Source organism: Ranitomeya imitator, chromosome 2 (assembly GCF_032444005.1).
Source record: "Ranitomeya imitator isolate aRanImi1 chromosome 2, aRanImi1.pri, whole genome shotgun sequence".
In the NCBI taxonomy this organism is placed as follows: domain Eukaryota; kingdom Metazoa; phylum Chordata; class Amphibia; order Anura; family Dendrobatidae; genus Ranitomeya; species Ranitomeya imitator.
Genome location: NC_091283.1, coordinates 389,523,457 through 389,545,068, shown reverse-complemented (window position 1 = coordinate 389,545,068; position 21,612 = coordinate 389,523,457). Strand labels below are relative to the sequence as shown.

Below are 21,612 nucleotides of genomic sequence, written 5' to 3'. Positions count from 1 at the left end.
AATTCATTCTTTACATACAGATAATTATAGGCCGTGTGTATTTAGTACTGTCTATTACCTGGTGATGTGAGGAGCTGGGGAACCTCCATCATGACGTTCTTGTACAGATCTTTGTGTCCTTCTAAATACTCCCACTCCTCCATGGAGAAATAGACGGTGACATCCTGACACCTTATAGGAACCTGACACATACAAAGATACCGTCATCCCCCGATCCCTCCATAGCGTTACTGTATAATGTCCCAGCATTCCCAGCAGTGTCACCTCTCCAGTCAGCAGCTCAATCATCTTGTAGGTGAGTTCTAGGATCTTCTGCTCATTGATGTCCTCATGTATCAGGGGGTGAGGTGGAGGCCCCATGATTGGGCTCAGGGGTCTTCCCCATCCCTCAGACACAGGGGTCTGACAGCGCTCTCTAGAGGTCTTCTTCACTACTGTGTAATCCTGGTTATGGAGAGAAACATTAATAAATCTCACTACAGACATTTCCAGAGTCCTCACCTCTCCATTTCTGTCCGTCTGTTATTCCCATAGACAAGAATGATGTAATGTGACGTCATCAGAATCTCTCACCTCTCCAGTAATCCGTGAAAGGATCTCTAGGGTGAGGTGTAATATCCTCTCCGCCATCTTGTCCCTGTCCGTATCCATCCTTGTAGGGTCACTCAGGAGAATTCTCTTATATAGAAGATCTCCACTGAGAGGGTCCGATATTGTAGGGACCTGAATGGGGAGAAGATGACGATGGAACATCATAAAGATCCCATGTAAGACATCTCCGGAGCTGCTACTGGCGTCACATGATCACTACATCCAGTCATGGCCCCTCTGTCACACAGTCCCTGCTCCCCCATTACCGCTCACCAGTGCAGACTTTTCCCTTCAGCTCTTACATGTGGAGCCGGCTGTACCCTAATGTGCAGAGTCCCGGTGCCCCCCAGGACTGAGTCCTGTCCCCCCTATCACACAGTCCCTGCTCCCCCATTACCGCTCACCAGTGCAGACTTCTCCCTTCAGCTCTTACATGTCGCTGCTTCCTACACAGAAAACCCTTCACTTCCTACAAGTCCTCATCCTGCTCCTCCCCCATGTGACTGATCACATGACTGTGACATCATCACAGGTCCTGGAAGCAGATCTCCAAAGAGTTACAGAAAAAGGGCTCTAAAAGTGAACCTGGAAATTATAGGCCAGTAAGTCTAACCTCTATTGTTGGTAAAATATTTGAAGGGTTTCTGAGGGATGTTATTCTGGATTATCTCAATGAGAATAACTGTTTAACTCCATATCAGCATGGGTTTATGAGAAATCGCTCCTGTCAAACCAATCTAATCAGTTTTTATGAAGAGGTAAGCTATAGGCTGGACCACGGTGAGTCATTGGACGTGGTATATCTCGATTTTTCCAAAGCGTTTGATACCGTGCCGCACAAGAGGTTGGTACACAAAATGAGAATGCTTGGTCTGGGGGAAAATGTGTGTTAATGGGTTAGTAACTGGCTTAGTGATAGAAAGCAGAGGGTGGTTATAAATGGTATAGTCTCTAACTGGGTCGCTGTGACCAGTGGGGTACCGCAGGGGTCAGTATTGGGACCTGTTCTCTTCAACATATTCATTAATGATCTGGTAGAAGGTTTACACAGTAAAATATCGATATTTGCAGATGATACAAAACTATGTAAAGCAGTTAATACAAGAGAAGATAGTATTCTGCTACAGATGGATCTGGATAAGTTGGAAACTTGGGCTGAAAGGTGGCAGATGAGGTTTAACAATGATAAATGTAAGGTTATACACATGGGAAGAAGGAATCAATGTCACCATTACACACTGAATGGGAAACCACTGGGTAAATCTGACAGGGAGAAGGACTTGGGGATCCTAGTTAATGATAAACTTACCTGGAGCAGCCAGTGCCAGGCAGCAGCTGCCAAGGCAAACAGGATCATGGGGTGCATTAAAAGAGGTCTGGATACACATGATGAGAGCATTATACTGCCTCTGTACAAATCCCTAGTTAGACCGCACATGGAGTACTGTGTCCAGTTTTGGTCACCGGTGCTCAGGAAGGATATAATGGAACTAGAGAGAGTACAAAGGAGGGCAACAAAATTAATAAAGGGGATGGGAGAACTACAATACCCAGATAGATTAGCGAAATTAGGATTATTTAGTCTAGAAAAAAGACGACTGAGGGGCGATCTAATAACCATGTATAAGTATATAAGGGGACAATACAAATATCTCGCTGAGGATCTGTTTATACCAAGGAAGGTGACGGGCACAAGGGGGCATTCTTTGCGTCTGGAGGAGAGAAGGTTTTTCCACCAACATAGAAGAGGATTCTTTACTGTTAGGGCAGTGAGAATCTGGAATTGCTTGCCTGAGGAGGTGGTGATGGCGAACTCAGTCGAGGGGTTCAAGAGAGGCCTGGATGTCTTCCTGGAGCAGAACAATATTGTATCATACAATTAGGTTCTGTAGAAGGACGTAGATCTGGGGATTTATTATGATGGAATATAGGCTGAACTGGATGGACAAATGTCTTTTTTCGGCCTTACTAACTATGTTACTATGTTACTATGTAATAGAGAGAGGGAGAAACTCTGCTCAACATCGGGCAAATGTTTCTTCCCCCTCTAGCGCCCCCTGTGGCCACAGACATTTCCCACTGATTTCTGCCTCGGCAGGAGGAGATGTCGGAGGGGGCATGAGGACAATAAGGGGCATTCAGCAGACCCCCGAGACTGCAGGGCTGAGACCCAATTCTGGGACGGTTCTCTTTATGATGTCACATCGTCATCTTCTCCCCATTCAGGTCCCTACAATATCGGATCCTCTCAGTGGAGATCTTCTATGTAAGAGAATTCTCCTGAGTGACCCTACAAGGATGGAGAGGGACAGGGACAAGATGGCGGAGAGGATATTACACCTCACCCTAGAGATCCTCTTCCGGCTTACTGGGGAGGTGAGAGATTCTGATGACGTTACATTACATCATTCTTATCTATGGGAATAACAGATGGACAGAACTGGAGAGGTGAGGACTCTGGAAATGTCTGTAGTGAGGTTTATTAATGTGTCTCTCCATAACCAGGATTACACAGTAGTGAAGAAGACCTCTAGTGAGTGCTGTCAGGCCCCTGTGTCTGAGGGATGAAGAAGACCCCTGAGCCCAATTTTGGGTCCTCCACCTCACCCCCTGATAAATGAGGACATCAATGACCACAAGATCCTAGAACTCACCTACAAGATGATTGAGCTGCTGACTGGAGAGATAACACTTCTGGGAATGCTGGGACATTATACAGTAACGCTGTATCCAGGGACATAACTAGAATCCGATGGGCCTAAGAGAAAAATTTGGCCACCCTTCCCTGGCATATTGGTCATGTGTATGTGCCTTTGCAGCTTTCTAAATTCTATAGGGACATACAGGATGCCCTCACTCCCCCATTATGTAGTAATGTCCTCCATCCTGGGCCCCTTCCAGGTGTTTATATCTCTTTCCTCAACCGATCCTGGAATATACTGTATGTCCCCCATTCTTATCTCCATCCTGGTATTTACAGTGAAGGAAATAATTATTTGATCCCTTGCTGATTTTGTAAGTTTGCCCACAGACAAAGACATGAACAGTCTATAATTTTAAGGGCTGGTTAATTTTAAAATTGAGACAGAATATCAAAAATAAAATCCAGAAAATCGCATTCTATAAATTATATAAATGTATTTGCATTTTGCAGTGAGAAGTAAGTATTTGATCCTTCTGGCAAACAAGACTTCTTACTTGGTGGCAAAATCCTTGTTGGCAAGCACAGCAGTCAGACTTTTTTGTAGTTGATGATAAGGTTTGCGCACATGTCAGGAGGAATTTTGGTCCACTCCTCTTTGCAGATCATCTCTAAATCATTAGGATTTGGAGGCTGTTGCTTGGCAACTCGGAGCTTCAACTCCCTCCATAAAGTGTCTATGGGATTAAGGTTTGGAGACTGGCTAGGCCACTCCATGACCTTAATGTGCTTCTTTTTGAGTCACTCCTTAGTTGCCTTGGCTGTGTGTTTTGGGTCATTGTCTTGCTAGAAGATCCAGCCACGATCCATTTTCAATGTCCTGGCGGAGGGAAGGAGGTTGTCACTCAGGATTTTACGGTACATAGCTTCATCCATTCTCTCACTGATGCAGTGAAATAGTCCTGTGTTTAGCTGAGAAACGCCCCCAAAACATAATGTTTCCACCTCCATGCTTGACAGTGGGGATGTCTGACCACAGCACCTTTTCCCAATCACTCACAGAATCATCCAGGTGTTCACTGGCAAATGCGGCGCCCCAGGGTCCTGGTCATCGTAGTGGTATTGCTTTCCTCTCGGGTAGAGTGATACTACGTTTGGAGGCAAAGAAGGATAACTGCATCCAGGTTTCACAAACATGCAACACATTTCACACTCCAGGCCACCAGGGGGAGCTCTTGCTCCTATTTATTAGGTCACTCCCCACATAGGTAAAACTGGTCGCCTGTAGGGAAAGTTAGTCAGTTGCTGGCTGAGCTCCGCTCAGTTAGTTGGTCCCTGGCAGGGGTGGGATCCTGTCAGAGAACGAAGGAGAAGGACACGGAGCTGTGCATGCCCTCAGAGATGCAGCTCCCAGAAAGAGACATTGAAGGCAGAACTGTATTGCAGCGAGCGTGCAAGTAAGTCGTAGCAAAGGAGAGGATACCAGAAGGGGACCAGCCCTACACAGGCTGCCTCCTTCTGGGGCGTAGAAGCCCGGTAGCCGGAACACCGAGGGAGTAAGGACCTTTATGCTTTGCTCCAGAGACCGGCAGGACAGCTAATTTCACGTTACCTGTCCGCCCTACACCCCGGAGGCACGGTGGCACCTGTTAGAGGCTGGGGCATGATAAAGTCCCTATAAACTGCCTCAAACCACCAGTCATACGGGTTTCTCCTATCCTATATGGGGGACAGAGAGAGAGAGACATTACATCTGTGAGGACCTTATGTGAAGCCTTAGTGTTATGACCTGGTGGTTAGGAGCACCAGGAATGACCTGATGGTTAAACTCACAGGACAAGCTCTGGGAAGTGGGAACTTTGCTGACCGCAATCCCTAATCCTATCACACACACTAGAAATAGCCGTGGAGCGTACCTAACAGGCCTAGATGCCTCGGCACAGCCTAAGAATTAGCTAGCCCTAGAGATAGAAAATAAAGCCTACCTTGCCTCAGAGAAATTTCCCCAAAGGAAAAGGCAGCCCCCCACAAATATTAACTGTGAGTTAAGATGAAAGTCACAAACACAGAAATGAAACAGGTTTTAGCAAAGGGAGGCCAGACTAACTAAATAGACAGAGGATAGGAAAGGTATCTTTGCGGTCAGCACAAAAACTACAAAAGACCACGCAGAGTATGCAAAAAGACCCCCGCACCGACTCACGGTGCGGAGGCGCCACCCTGCATCCCAGAGCTTCCAGCTAGCAAGACAAAATCATGAAAGCAAGCTGGACTAGAAAACCATGAACAGAAAATAACAAACGGGGACTTAGCTTCTTGCAGGAAGAGACAGGTCTCCAGAAAGATCCAAGAGCGAACTGAACCAGCACAGGAACATTGACAGCTGGCATGGAGTAACGATCAGAGTGGAGTTAAATAGAGCAGCCAACCAAAGGATAAACCACGTCACCTGTGTAAGGAACCTCAGAAGCAGCAGCTTCACTCACAGCCACCAGAGGGAGTCCATGGACAGAACTCGCCGAAGTACCATTCACGACCACAGGAGGGAGTTCAACAACAGAATTCACAACAGTACTCCCCCCTTGAGGAGGGGTCACCGAACGCTCACCAGAGCCCCCAGGCCAACCAGGATGAGCCAAATGAAAGGCACGAACTAGATCAGCAGCATGAACATCAGAGGCAAAAACCCAGGAATTATCTTCCTGACCATAACCCTTCCACTTGACCAGGTACTGGAGTTTCCATCTCGAAACACAAGAATCCAAAATCTTCTCCACCACATACTCCAACTCCCCCTCGACCAACACCGGGGCAGGAGGATCAACGGAGGGAACCATAGGCGCCACGTATCTCCGCAACAACGACCTATGGAACACATTATGGATGGCAAAAGAAGCTGGAAGGTCCAAACGAAATGACACAGGATTAAGAACTTCAGAAATCTTATATGGCCCAATGAAACGAGGCTTAAACTTAGGAGAGGAAACCTTCATAGGAACATGACGAGATGACAACCAAACCAAATCCCCAACACGAAGTCGGGGACCAACACAGCGCCGGCGGTTAGCGAAACGTTGAGCCTTCTCCTGGGACAATGTCAAATTGTCCACCACAGGAGTCCAAATCTGCTGCAACCTGTCCACCACCGTATCCACACCAGGACAGTCCGAAGGCTCAACCTGCCCTGAAGAGAAACGAGGATGGAAACCGGAATTACAGAAAAAAGGAGAAACTAAAGTAGCTGAGCTGGCCCGATTATTAAGGGCGAACTCAGCCAAAGGCAAGAAGGACACCCAATCATCCTGATCAGCAGAAACAAAGCATCTCAGATATGTCTCCAAAGTCTGATTAGTTCATTCGGTTTGGCCATTAGTCTGAGGATGGAAAGCCGAAGAAAAAGGCAAATCAATGCCCATCTTAGCACAAAAAGACCGCCAAAACCTCGAAACAAACTGGGAACCTCTGTCCGAGACGATGTTCTCTGGAATGCCATGCAAGCGAACCACATGCTGGAAAAACAATGGCACCAAATCAGAGGAGGAAGGCAATTTAGACAAGGGTACCAAATGGATCATCTTAGAGAAGCGATCACAAACCACCCAAATGACCGACATCCTTTGAGAAACAGGGAGATCAGAAATAAAATCCATGGAAATATGCGTCCAGGGCCTCTTTGGGACCGGCAAGGGCAAAAGCAACCCACTGGCACGAGAACAGCAGGGCTTAGCCCGAGCACAAGTCCCACAGGACTGCACAAAAGAACGCACATCCCATGACAAAGAAGGCCACCAAAAGGATCTAGCCACCAAATCTCTGGTACCAAAGATTCCAGGATGACCAGCCAACACCGAACAATGAACCTCAGAGATAACTCTACTAGTCCATCTATCAGGGACAAACAGTCTCTCCGCTGGACAACGGTCAGGTCTATCAGCCTGAAACTTCTGCAGCACGCGCCGCAAATCAGGGGAGATGGCAGACAAAATTACCCCCTCTTTAAGAATACCCGCCGGCTCCGGATCACCCGGAGAGTCAGGCACAAAACTCCTTGACAGGGCATCAGCCTTCACATTCTTAGATCCCGGAAGGTATGAAACCACAAAATCAAAACGGGAGAAAAAGAGCGACCATCGAGCCTGTCTAGGATTCAACCGTTTGGCAGACTCGAGATAAGTCAAACTCTTGTGATCCGTCAAGACCACCATGCGATGTTTAGCTCCTTCAAGCCAATGTCGCCACTCCTCGAATGCCCACTTCATGGCCAACAACTCTCGATTGCCAACATCATAATTGCGCTCAGCAGGCGAGAATTTTCTAGAAAAGAAGGCACATGGTTTCATCACCGAGCCATCAGAACTTCTTTGCGACAAAACAGCCCCTGCTCCAATCTCAGAAGCATCAACCTCGACCTGAAACGGGAGCGAAACATCTGGCTGGCACAACACAGGGGCAGAAGAAAAACGACGCTTCAACTCCTGAAAAGCCTCTACAGCCGCAGAGGACCAATTGACCACATCAGCACCTTTCTTGGTCAAATCAGTCAACGGTTTAGCAATACTAGAAAATTAGCGATGAAGCGACGGTAAAAATTAGCAAAGCACAGGAACTTCTGCAGGCTCTTCACAGATGTCGGCTGAGTCCAATCATAAATGGCCTGAACTTTAACAGGGTCCATCTCGATAGTAGAAGGGGAAAAAATGAAACCCAAAAATGAAACCTTCTGAACTCCAAAGAGACACTTTGACCCCTTCATAAACAAGGAATTCGCACGAAGGACCTGGAACACCATTCTGACCTGCTTCACATGAGACTCCCAATCATCCGAAAAGACCAAAATGTCATCCAAATATACAATCATGAATCTATCCAGTTACTCTCGAAAGATGTCATGCATAAAGGACTGAAACACAGATGGAGCATTAGAAAGCCCGAATGGCATAACCAGGTACTCAAAATGGCCCTCGGGCGTATTAAATGCTGTTTTCCATTCATCGCCCTGTTTAATTCGCACAAGATTATACGCCCCTCGAAGATCTATCTTGGTGAACCAACTAGCCCCTTAATCCGAGCAAACAAATCAGACAGCAGCGGCAAAGGATACTGAAATTTGACTGTGATTTTATTAAGAAGGCGGTAATCAATACAAGGTCTCAAAGAGCCATCCTTCTTGGCCACAAAAAAGAACCCTGCTCCCAATGGTGAAGACGACGGGCGAATATGACCCTTCTCCAAGGACTCCTTTATATAACTCCGCATAGCGGCGTGTTCTGGCACCGATAAATTGAACAGTCGACCCTTAGGAAACTTACTACCAGGAATCAAATCAATAGCACAATCACAATTCCTATGAGGAGGTAGGGCACCGGATTTGGGCTCATCAAATACATCCCGGTAATCCGACAAAAACTCAGGGACTTCAGAAGGAGTGGAAGACAAAATTGACAGCAATGAATTATCACCATGTACCCCTTGACAACCCCAGCTGGACACAGACATTGTTTTCCAATCCAATACTGGGTTGTGGACCTGTAGCCATGGTAACCCCAAAATGACCACATCATGCAGATTATGCAACACCAAAAAGCGAATATCTTCCTGATGTGCAGGAGCCATGCACATGGTCAAATGAGTCCAGTACTGAGGCTTATTCTTGGCCAAAGGCGTAGCATCAATTCCTCTCAATGGAATAGGATACTGCAAGGGCTCCAAGAAAAAACCACAGCGCCTGGCAAACTCCATCAAGTTCAGGGCAGCGCCTGAATCCACAAATGCCATAACAGAATAGGACGACAGAGAGCAAATCAGAGTAACGGACAAAAGAAATTTAGACTGTACAGTACCAATGGTGGCAGACCTAGCGAACCGCTTAGTGCGCTTAGGACAATCGGAGATAGCATGAGTGGATTCACCACAGTAAAAACACAGCCCATTCCGACGTCTGTGTTCTTGCCGTTCAGCTCTGGTCAAAGTCCTATCACACTGCATAGGCTCAGGCCTATGCTCAGAGAATACCGCCAGATGGTGCACAGCTTTGCGCTCAAGCAAGCGCCGATCGATCTGAATGGTCAAGGACATAGACTCATTCAGACCAGCAGGTGTGGGAAATCCCACCATGACATCCTTAAGGGCTTCAGAAAGACCCTTTCTGAAAATTGCCGCCAGGGCACACTCATTCCACTGAGTAAGCACAGACCACTTTCTAAACTTCTGACAGTACACCTCCGCTTCATCCTGACCCTGACACAAAGCCAGCAAGATTTTCTCTGCCTGATCCACTGAATTTGGTTCATCATAAAGCAATCCAAGCGCTAGAAAAAACGCATCAACATCACGCAATGCAGGATCTCCTCGCGCAAGGGAAAATACCCAGTCTTGAGGGTCACCACGCAACAACGAAATAATGATTTTTACTTGTTGAACGGGGTCACCAGAGGAGCGGGGTTTCAAAGCTAGAAACAGTTTACAATTATTTTTGAAATTCAGAAACTTAGATCTATTCCCAGAAAATAAATCAGGAATAGGAATTCTAGGCTCTAACATAGGATTCTGAACCACAAAATCTTGAATGTTTTGTACCCTTGCTGTGAGATGATCCACACAAGAGGACAGACCTTGAATGTCCATCTCCACACCTGTGTCCTGAACCACCCAAAGGTCTAGGGGAAAAGAAAGACAAAACACAGTGCAAAGAAAGAATGGTCTCAGAGCTTCTCTTATCCCTCTATTGAGATGCATTAATACTTTTGGCCAGCTGTACTGTTATGACCTGGTGGTTAGGAGCACCAGGAATGACCTGATGGTTAAACTCACAGGACAAGCTCTGGGAAGTGGGAACTTTGCTGACCGCAATCCCTAATCCTATCACACACACTAGAAATAGCCATGGAGCGTACCTAACAAGCCTAGATGCCTCGGCACAGCCTAAGAATTAGCTAGCCCTAGAGATAGAAAATAAAGCCTACCTTGCCTCAGAGAAATTTCCCCAAAGGAAAAGGCAGCCCCCCACAAATATTAACTGTGAGTTAAGATGAAAGTCACAAACACAGAAATGAAACAGGTTTTAGCAAAGGGAGGCCAGACTAACTAAATAGACAGAGGATAGGAAAGGTATCTTTGCGGTCAGCACAAAAACTACAAAAGACCACGCAGAGTATGCAAAAAGACCCCCGCACCGACTCACGGTGCGGAGGCGCCACCCTGCATCCCAGAGCTTCCAGCTAGCAAGACAAAATCATGAAAGCAAGCTGGACTAGAAAACCATGAACAGAAAATAACAAACGGGGACTTAGCTTCTTGCAGGAAGAGACAGGTCTCCAGAAAGATCCAAGAGCGAACTGAACCAGCACAGGAACATTGACAGCTGGCATGGAGTAACGATCAGAGTGGAGTTAAATAGAGCAGCCAACCAAAGGATAAACCACGTCACCTGTGTAAGGAACCTCAGAAGCAGCAGCTTCACTCACAGCCACCAGAGGGAGTCCATGGACAGAACTCGCCGAAGTACCATTCACGACCATAGGAGGGAGTTCAACAACAGAATTCACAACACCTTAGGCAGTAAGGAACTGCAACACCACGGCGGTAGAGGAAGGCTACTGATTTCCACCTGGACAAGGGGACTCTGGACTTGCCTCCAAACCAGCCGGACTCTGTCTGCCCTGTGATCTGGTGCCCTGGACTGTGGATGCTGAAGTCTTCAGTAAAGGTAAAGAGACTGCAACTTTGTGTTCTCGTTCTTCTCTGCACCTCTCACCATACCACCATCTACACACTGGGAACCCCTGGGGATATGCTTCACCTGTGGGAAGGTATACCATCTAGCTGCCATAACATCACCCCAGCAGACCCCTTAAAGCAGCGTTGGTCACCCTGACCGAATACCACAGGTGGCGTCACGAACATTCCCCTTAAAGACCTTTCCCTTTTACACGGATGTCCCAGGGCCACGGACCGGGTCAGCTACCGTGACATACCCCTGTGAACCGAAGGACCCGGTACCGAGTACCCCACGGCCCCATGGGGGCGCTCCACAAACTTCAGACGGGCCTGCACATGTGCCTTCTTGAGCAGGGGGACCTTGCGGGTACTGAAGGTTTTTAAACTTTTACGGCATAATGTGTTATCATTGGTTTTCTTGGTGACTATGGTCCCAGCTGCCTTGAGATCATTAAAAAGTTTCCCCCGTGTAGTTTTAGGCTGATCTCTCACCTTCCTCATGATTAAGGATACCCCACGAGGTGATATTTTGCTTGGTGCCCCAGATCGATGTCGATTGATAGTAATTTTGTATTTCTTCCATTTTGCACCAACAGTTGTCTCCTTCTGACCCAGCATCTTACTTATGGTTTTGTAGCCCATTCCAGCTTTGTGCAAGTCTATGATCTGGTCACTGACATCATTATAAATCTCTTTGGTTTTGCCCATTTTGTAGAGGTTAGCAGGGCTGCCACTAGAAATTTCGGGGCCCCATACTGGCAAAATTTTCGGGGCCCCCTTGAGACTCCGCCCAGGCTCCACCCCAGCCCCGCCTCCAGGCTCCACCCCTCGAACTGTCCACAGTCCCACCGCTCTCTCTTGGAAAAACTCCACTTCTCACCAATCACACATTAACAGTTCCCATCACCAGATCACACATATAGCAGGCAGCTTTTGTTTTGGCCAAAAGATTTTTTTTAAGCCGCCACCATAACACGGTAGACACTTTTGTCCGGGCCCTACTCTACTGTAACCTATTAAATATTTGTTAAAATATGCAATACAATTTAGGTATATTTTTATTTATTTTTCAATTTTTAAAATGCCCAATAATATCACATAGAAGGAACAAATACCACAACACCATGACCAGATGACATATTACCACCACAGTGATCGAATAATATCACATACAAGGAACAAATACCACAACACCATGACCAGACCACATATTACCACCACAGTGATCGAATAATATCACATACAAGGAACAAATACCACAACACCATGTCCAGACCACATATTACCACCACATAGTGACTGAATACTACAATTCTGATCAGTAATTTAAAAAAAAGCACCATACTATCACCATAAGTGCCATTATACACAGGAGATCTGTACTTAGTATGCAGTGTCTGTGTACAGATAATATAGTGATCACTAGTGAAATTATACACAGGAGCTCTGTATACAGTGTATAGTGTCAGTGTATAGGTAACACACTGACTCACCAGTGATGTCTCTAGGTGAAGTCCTTCATCTTTCATCCAGCACAGACCGCCATCATTTCATCCAGCCAGGACTTCTCTCTGCAGGAAATAACACAGTTATCTCGAGCTCCGCTTGCAGAACACATTACTTAATTTTTCACAACTTCTACATTACACCACATGAAGAAGGCGACATAGTATCACTCTATACAGTAACAGGACCGCCCCCCATTTAAAACAGTATACTCAAAAAATAAAATAAATACATCACTGCAGTAATAATATCCCTAAATTAGCCCCTATGGTATTAATATCCCCCAGCCTGGCCCCGTGTGTCTCATTCCTGGCGTCAGCCAGATGTTTTCCCATCCTGCCCTCATGAGTATCCATTCTGCCCCATATGATCTCCCCATCCTGCCCCATATGATCGCCCCATGTGATCTCTCCATCCTGCCCCATCTGTCTCCATCATATCCATCCTGCCCCATGATCCTGCACGATCTGTCTTCAATTCTGCCCCCAGTGTCTCCAATCATGCCCCATGTCTCCATTCTGCCCCCTATGTCTCCAACCATGCCCCCATGTCTGCAATCCTGACACTTGTCACCAATCATGCCCCCTGTGTCTCCATTCTGCCCCATCTGTCTCCAATCCTGCCCCATCTGTCTCCAGTCATGCCCCCATGTCTTTCATCCTGCCCCGTGTCTCCAATCATGCCCCGTATCTCCATTCTGCCCCGTGTCTCGCATTCTGCCCCAATGTCCAGCATTCTGCCCCTGGGTCTCACAGTCTGCCCGTGTCCAGCATTCTGCACCTGTCACTGTGTCCAGCATTCTGCCCCTGTCACTGTGTTCAGCATTTCTGCCCCTGTGTGTCCAGCATTCTGCCCCACTGTGTCCAGCATTTCTGCCCCACTGTGTCCAGCATTCTGCCCCACTGTATCCAGCATTCTGCCCCACTGTGTCCAGCATTTCTGCCCCTGTGTGTGTCCACCATTCTGTCCCACTGTGTCCAGCATTTCTGCCCCTGTGTGTCCACCATTCTGCCCCACTGTGTCCAGCATTTCTGCCCCACTGTGTCCAGCATTTCTGCCCCTGTGTGTCCAGCATTCTGCCCCACTGTGTCCAGCATTTCTGCCCCTGTGTGTCCAGCATTCTGCCCCACTGTGTCCAGCATTTCTGCCCCTGTGTGTCCAGCATGCTGCCCCACTGTGTCCAGCATTCTGCCCCACTGTGTCCAGCATTCTGTCCCACTGTGTCCAGCATTTCTGCCCCTGTGTGTCCACCATTCTGCCCCACTGTGTCCACCATTCTGCCCCACTGTGTCCACCATTCTGCCCCACTGTGTCCAGCATTTCTGCCCCACTGTGTCCAGCATTTCTGCCCCTGTGTGTCCAGCATTTCTGCCCCTGTGTGTCCACCATTCTGCCCCACTGTGTCCAGCATTCTGCCCCACTGTGTCCAGCATTTCTGCCCCTGTGTGTCCAGCATTCTGCCCCACTGTGTCCAGCATTTCTGCCCCTGTGTGTCCATCATCCTGCCCCCCCGAGCCCCCCTGGATCGCAGCAGCTCTCAAAGAAAAAAAAACCACGACTTCTTACCTGGCCATGCTCCTGCGCCGGGCGAAGATCCCCCCAGGCTCCACACAGACGCACTCGCCGGGCCCGGCGGCTGACAATGACGTCAGCGACGCCGGCGAGTGCGCACTGCGGCCTTATTCAGTTGCCAGCCTCAGACTGGCTGGCGGCTGTTAACTATTGACATGCGGGCGCGGGCCCGCACGTCAATAGTGTGCCGCTGCCGCAGCGCCTGCAGGGGGGACCCGGTGACCAGATGAGACTCTGCTCACCGGGCCCCATACGCCAGTCACGGCTGTCATGCCCTGATGGCGGCCCTGGAGGTTAGAGTCTGACTGATTAATTGAGTCTGTGGACAGGAGTATTTTATAAAAGAGACTATGTAAGATGGCTGTCTTTAATGCAGGTAACGAGTTGATTAGGAGCGTCTACTGGTCTGTAGGAACCAGAACTCTTAATGGTTGGTAGGGGATCACATATTTATTTCTCACTGTAAAATGCAAACAAATTTATATAACTTATACAATGTGTTTTTCTGGATTTTCTTTTTGATATTCTATCTCTCAATGATGATTGGCTGCAGCGCTGTTAATGTGACATTAGCACTACAGACAATAAGGGTATGTGCACACGATGCGGAAAATGCTGCGGATCCGTAGCGTTTTCACAGCTGCGGGTCCGCAGCAGGTGAACCGAAGGACCCGGTACCGAGTACCCCACGGCCCCATGGGGGCGCTCCACAAACTTCAGACGGGCCTGCACATGTGCCTTCTTGAGCAGGGGGACCTTGCGGGTACTGAAGGTTTTTAAACTTTTACGGCATAATGTGTTATCATTGGTTTTCTTGGTGACTATGGTCCCAGCTGCCTTGAGATCATTAAAAAGTTCCCCCCGTGTAGTTTTAGGCTGATCTCTCACCTTCCTCATGATTAAGGATACCCCACGAGGTGATATTTTGCTTGGTGCCCCAGATCGATGTCGATTGATAGTAATTTTGTATTTCTTCCATTTTGCACCAACAGTTGTCTCCTTCTGACCCAGCATCTTACTTATGGTTTTGTAGCCCATTCCAGCTTTGTGCAAGTCTATGATCTGGTCACTGACATCATTATAAATCTCTTTGGTTTTGCCCATTTTGTAGAGGTTAGAGTCTGACTGATTAATTGAGTCTGTGGACAGGAGTATTTTATAAAAGAGACTATGTAAGATGGCTGTCTTTAATGCAGGTAACGAGTTGATTAGGAGCGTCTACTGGTCTGTAGGAACCAGAACTCTTAATGGTTGGTAGGGGATCACATATTTATTTCTCACTGTAAAATGCAAACAAATTTATATAACTTATACAATGTGTTTTTCTGGATTTTCTTTTTGATATTCTATCTCTCAATGTTAAAATTAACCTACCCTTAAAATTATAGACTGTTCATGTCTTTGTCAGTGGGCAAACTTACAAAATTAGCAAGGGATCAAATAATAATTTCCTTCACTGCATGTTCCTCATTCTGGTATATACAGTCATGGCTGAAAGTATTGGCACCCTTCAAATTATTCCAGAAAATGAAGTATTTCTCCCATAAAATTATTAAGAGTTACACTTGTTTTTTTATACACATACTTATTACCTTTGTGTTTATTGGAACAACATGAAAAACAGAAAAAATGGCAAATTGGACATAATTTCACACAAAACCCCAAAAAGGGGCCAGACAAAATTGTTGGCACCATTAACTTAATAATTGTTTGCACAACCCTTGGTATAAATAACTGCAATCAATCACTTCCTATAATCATCAACAAGCTTCTTTCATCTCTCAGCTAGAATTTTGGACCACTCTTCTTTTGCAAACTGGTCCAGGTCTTTCATATTTGAAAGGTGCCTTCTCCCAACAGCAATTTTAAGATCTCTCCGCAGGTGTTCAGTGGGATTTAGATACGGACTCATTGCTGGCCACTTCAGAACTCTCCATCCATTTTTGGGTGGTTCTTGAAGGTTGTTTGGGGTCATTGTACTGCTGGTAGACCCCTGATCTAGAACGCAAACTCAACTTACTGACACTGGTCACTACATTGCGACTTAAATTTATTTGGTAATCTTCAGATTGCAGGACTCCTTGCACACAGTCAAAGCACTCAGTGCCAGATACAACAACACAACCCCAAAATATATTTGAACCTTCACCATGTTTGACTGTAGGTACTGTGATGTTTTCTTTGTAGGCCTTATTCCGTTTTCGGTAAACAGTAGATTGATGTGCTTTACAAAAAAGCTTGGTCTCATCTGAAAAAAGGTCAGTCTCATCTGTCCACAAGATGCTTTCCCAGAAGGATTTTGGTTTCCTCATGTACATTTTGGCAAGCTGTAGTCTAGCTTTTTATGTCTGTGTGTCAGCAGTGGGGACCTCTTAGGTCTCATGCCATGACGCAAAATTTCATTCAAATGTCGATGGATAGTTCACGCTGACAATGATGCACCCTGAGCCTACAGGATAGCATGAATGGAACTTGATTGCGGCTGATTATCCACTTTCTGGACTATTCTGCGTTGCAACTTTTCATCAATTTTTCTCTGCCGTCCATGTCCAGGGAGATTTGCTATAGTGCCATGGAGTGTAAACTTCTTGATTATGTTGTGCACCATGGACAAAAGAAAATCAAGATTTCTAGAGATGGACTTGTAACCTTGAGAGTGTTGATATTGTTCAACAATTTTGGTTCTCAAGTCCTCACACAGTTCTCGTCTCCTCTTTTTGTTCTCCATGCTTAGCTTGGTACCCACAGAGACAAACAATGTAAAGGTTGAATCAACTTTTACCCTTTTTATCTGATTTCAAGTGTGATTTTAATATTGGTCACGCCTGTCACTTGCCACAGGTGAGTTTGAACAAGCATCACATGCCTGAAACAAAGTTGCTTACCCATAATTTTGCAAATGTGCCAACAATTTTGTGCTGCCAATATGGGGATAATGTGTGAAATTATGTCCAATTTGCCCTTTTTTCTCAGTTTTTTTGTGTTGTTCCAATACACACAAAGGAAATAAACGTGTATAACAAAACATACGTAATTGCATTAATTTTCTGGGAATAATACTTCATTTTCGGGATCAATTTTAAGAGTGCCAACACTTTCGGCCATGACTGTATGTGGAGATACAGCATTGTATCTTAATTACCCAGTCAAATATTTTAAGCAAACCAAGAAGAGTAGACTGTTATCTGTATGTTGACTTTTTAATTTATGTGTTGGTCAAGAAAACAGACTGTTGCTTGTGTAAGCCTGTAATATTGATATTTCATATAACATATTGTGCTCTTATCCTTGATGACTAGTGATGTTTACTGATAAGCTTATTATGCATTGTGTAGGCAAGATAGTTAGGATACTTTAAAAACAGAGGAGGAAATATTATGCAAATAGACAAAGTAATGCTAGGGAACCTCGGCCCCAGTTGGAAGAATACAGATCTGCTCCACTGACTATCGCTGAATCATGGATACATTTGGAGAAAACCAGGATTGGGACCCGCCGGTCGCCTGGCTCCATGGAGATGTTCGGAGAAGCCAGGTTGTGACACTCAGGTTAACTGACCTTGTACCTCAATAGACTGTCATTTTCCTAAGTTTGTCATTACCTCCTTTCTGTTTGCATGCCACAGGTGGGTAGTCAACCCTGGGAGCTCTGAAGTAACAACTGCCATTATCCCAGCAAGTCAGAGGAAGGGTGAGACTCTGTGATGTGAACCATCTTGGGGTATTTTGCTGGGACTATTCTACGTGTTATTTGCCTGTTTTGTTGTTCAATAAAACATTGCCACACTTTATTATCCTCACCCTGTGTTGTCTGAGTAGCATTATGCCCACTTTCAAGGAAGTGCAGGCGTTCAAGGGGACGATCTCTGGTCCATGAGGTTTTTTTGGCTAGTGGAATGGGGCGCCCACCGACCCCGTGTCTTCATACTATACATCTCCCATTCTGGTATATGTCATGCGGTCTTCTGCTGTTTTTTAATGCATAGCCGGCAGCTGACTTCGGCATGCAAAACAACGGGCAGCACCTGACGTCCCTGTCATGCACCCTCACTCACGAGCATGCTGATGTGAGTTGCTGGTCTCTCTTTGGCTACCAATGTGTATTGCAGTGCACTGCAGTTCCTGCACTGCAATACACTTCATAAATGTGCATCTTCGCACATCCAGCTGAAATATGCGTTGGCATCAGCAGGCCCTTCACCCGCACAGGTCTGGTTATGGTCGAGACCTTTTTGACCCTGATCATTATACTCCTGAATGTATCATTGCTTATGTCAGTTTTCTACAAGGTGTCAAAGTGTCATCTTCTATTTCTCCATGGAGGAGTTGGAGTATTTAGAAGGACACAAAGATCTGTTCCTAGGACGTCATGATGGAGGTTCCCCAGCCCCTCACATCACCAGGTAATAGACAGGACTAAATACCCATGACCTGTAATTACCTGTATGTAAAGAATGAATTCAGTCCCTGAATGTGTTTCCTCCAGTTCTATCCAGTAAGAAGACAACACCAGAAAGATGTCCCCGTCCTCTTCTTCCATAAGACTGTAGAGAAGAAAATCCCAATTTTCCTCAGGATAAGGGATGAAGGGCCACATGAGAGATCGTGACAACTAAAAGGCTCAAATTAATTCCATTCAATATTAATATAAATATATTAATTATAATTATTATATTATTGAAAATTATATTAATATTAATTGTATAACTTAATATTGAGCAGAATTAAGTATGCTGACATCCCCCTATATATCATTTGAACCCCAATACAACCCCTTCTATATATTGTATGAGCCCCACCACGGCCTCCCTATATAAAGTATGAGCTCTACATATCCTCCCTATATACAGCATGAGCCCCACAAAGCCTCCCCATATGCAGCATGAGCCCGACACAGCCTCCTGGTATGCAGCATGAGCCCCACACAGCCTCCCCATATACAACATGAGCCCCGCATAGCCTCCACATAATCAGTATGAGCCCCACACAACCTCCCCATAATCAGCATGAGCCCCATACAGCCTCCCCATATACAGTGGGGCAAAAAAGTATTTAGTCAGTCAGCAATAGTGCAAGTTCCACCACTTAAAAAGATGAGAGGTGTCTGTAATTTACATCATAGGTAGACCTCAACTATGGGAGACAAACTGAGAAAAAAAAATCCAGAAAATCACATTGTCTGTTTTTTTAACATTTTATTTGCATATTATGGTGGAAAATAAGTATTTGGTCAGAAACAAAATTTCATCTCAATACTTTGTAATATATCCTTTGTTGGCAATGACAGAGGTCAAACATTTTCTGTAAGTCTTCACAAGGTTGCCACACAATGTTTTTGGTATGTTGGCCCATTCCTCCATGCAGATCTCCTCTAGAGCAGTGATGTTTTTGGCTTTTCACTTGGCAACACGGACTTTCAACTCCCTCCAAAGGTTTTCTATAGGGTTGAGATCTGGAGACTGGCTAGGCCACTCCAGGACCTTGAAATGCTTCTTACGAAGCCACTCCTTCGTTGCCCTGGCGGTGTGCTTTGGATCATTGTCATGTTGAAAGACCCAGCCACGTTTCATCTTCAATGCCCTTGCTGATGGAAGGAGGTTTGCACTCAAAATCTCACGATACATGGCCCCATTCATTCTTTCATGTACCCGGATCAGTCGTCCTGGCCCCTTTGCAGAGAAACAGCCCGAAAGCATGATGTTTCCACCACCATGCTTTACAGTAGGTATGGTGTTTGATGGATGCAACTCAGTATTCTTTTTCCTCCAAACACGACAAGTTGTGTTTCTACCAAACAGTTCCAGTTTGGTTTCATCAGACCATAGGACATTCTCCCAAAACTCCTCTGGATCATCCAAATGCTCTCTAGCAAACTTCAGACGGGCCCGGACATGTACTGGCTTAAGCAGTGGGACACGTCTGGCACTGCAGGATCTGAGTCCATGGTGGCGTAGTGTGTTACTTATGGTAGGCCTTGTTACATTGGTCCCAGCTCTCTGCAGTTCATTCACTAGGTCCCCCCGCGTGGTTCTGGGATTTTTGCTCACCGTTCTTGTGATCATTCTGACCCCACGGGGTGGGATTTTGCGTGGAGCCCCAGATCGAGGGAGATTATCAGTGGTCTTGTATGTCTTCCATTTTCTAATTATTGCTCCCACTGTTGATTTCTTCACTCCAAGCTGGTTGGCTATTGCAGATTCAGTCTTTCCAGCCTGGTGCAGGGCTACAATTTTGTTTCTGGTGTCCTTTGACAGCTCTTTGGTCTTCACCATAGTGGAGTTTGGAGTCAGACTTTTTGAGGGTGTGCACAGGTGTCTTTTTATACTGATAACAAGTTTAAACAGGTGCCATTACTACAGGTAATGAGTGGAGGAAAGAGGAGACTCTTAACCCCTTCTCGACCTGTGACACAGCGTATGCGTCATGAAAGTCGGTGCCAATCCGACCTGTGACGCATATGCTGTGTCACAGAAAGATCGCGTCCCTGCAGGCCGGGTGAAAGGGATCGCTCTGATTGGCTGTTGAAAGTGAAACTGCCAATCAGAGCGATTTGTAATATTTCACCTAAAAAAATGGTGAAATATTACAATCCAGCCATGGCCGATGCTGCAATATCATCGGCCATGGCTGGAAATACTAATGTGCCCCCACCCCACCCCACCGATCGCCCCCCCAGCCCCCCGATCTGTGGTCCGCTCCCCTCCGTCCTGTGCTCCGCTCCCCCGTCCTCCTGTCCGCTCCCCCCGTGCTCCAATCACACCCCCCCGTGCTCCAATCAAACCCCCCCGCACTCCGATCCCCCCCCCGTGCTCCGAACCACCCCCCCTGCACACCGATCCACCCCCCCGCACAGCGATCCACCCGCCCGCACACCGATCACTCTCCCCCATGCTCCGATCCCTCCCCCCCCGTGCTCCGACGCCCCCCCGTGCCCTGATCTCCCCCCCCCTGTGCCCTGATCTCCCCCCCTTGTGCCCTGATCTCCCCCCCTTATACTTACCGATCCTGGCGGGGTCCGTCCGTCTTCTTCCCCGAGCGCCGCCATGTTCCAAAATGGCGGGCGCATGCGCAGTGCGCCCGCCGAATCTGCCGGCCGGCAGATTCGTTCCAATGTGAATTTTGATCACTGTGATATAATCTATCACAGTGGTCAAAATAAAAAAACAGTAAATGACCCCCCCCATTTGTCCCCCATAGATAGGGACAATAATAAAATAAAGAATTTTTTTTTTTTTTCACTAAGGTTGGAGTTAGAACTAGGGTTAGGGTTAGGGGTAGGGTTAGGGGTAGGGTTAGGGGTAGGGTTAGGGGTAGGGTTAGGGGTAGGGTTAGGGTTAGGGTTTCGGTATGTGCACACGTATTCTGGTCCTCTGCGGATTTTTCCGCAGCGGATTTGATAAATCCGCAGTGCTAAACCGCTGCGGATTTATGGCAGATTTACCGCGGTTTTTCTGCGCATTTCACTGCGGTTTTACAACTGCGATTTTCTATTGGAGCAGTTGTAAAACCGCTGTGGAATCCGCAGAAAGAAGTGACATGCTGCGGAATGTAAACCGCTGCGTTTCCGTGCAGTTTTTCCGCAGCATG

General features: G+C 46.6%; 1 long non-coding RNA gene and 1 pseudogene across 1 annotated transcript; one reads left to right on the top strand and one right to left on the bottom strand.

Moving 5' to 3' along the window:
- Positions 1 to 21,612, bottom strand: part of LOC138666650 (zinc finger protein 665-like) — a 106,227-nt pseudogene that overhangs the window by 24,596 nt on the left and 60,019 nt on the right.
- On the top strand, positions 1,111 to 17,816 carry LOC138667052 (uncharacterized). The gene is made up of 3 exons (XR_011318587.1): positions 1,111 to 1,193; positions 2,818 to 3,039; positions 17,652 to 17,816. It is a non-coding gene; the product is annotated as an uncharacterized lncRNA (long non-coding RNA).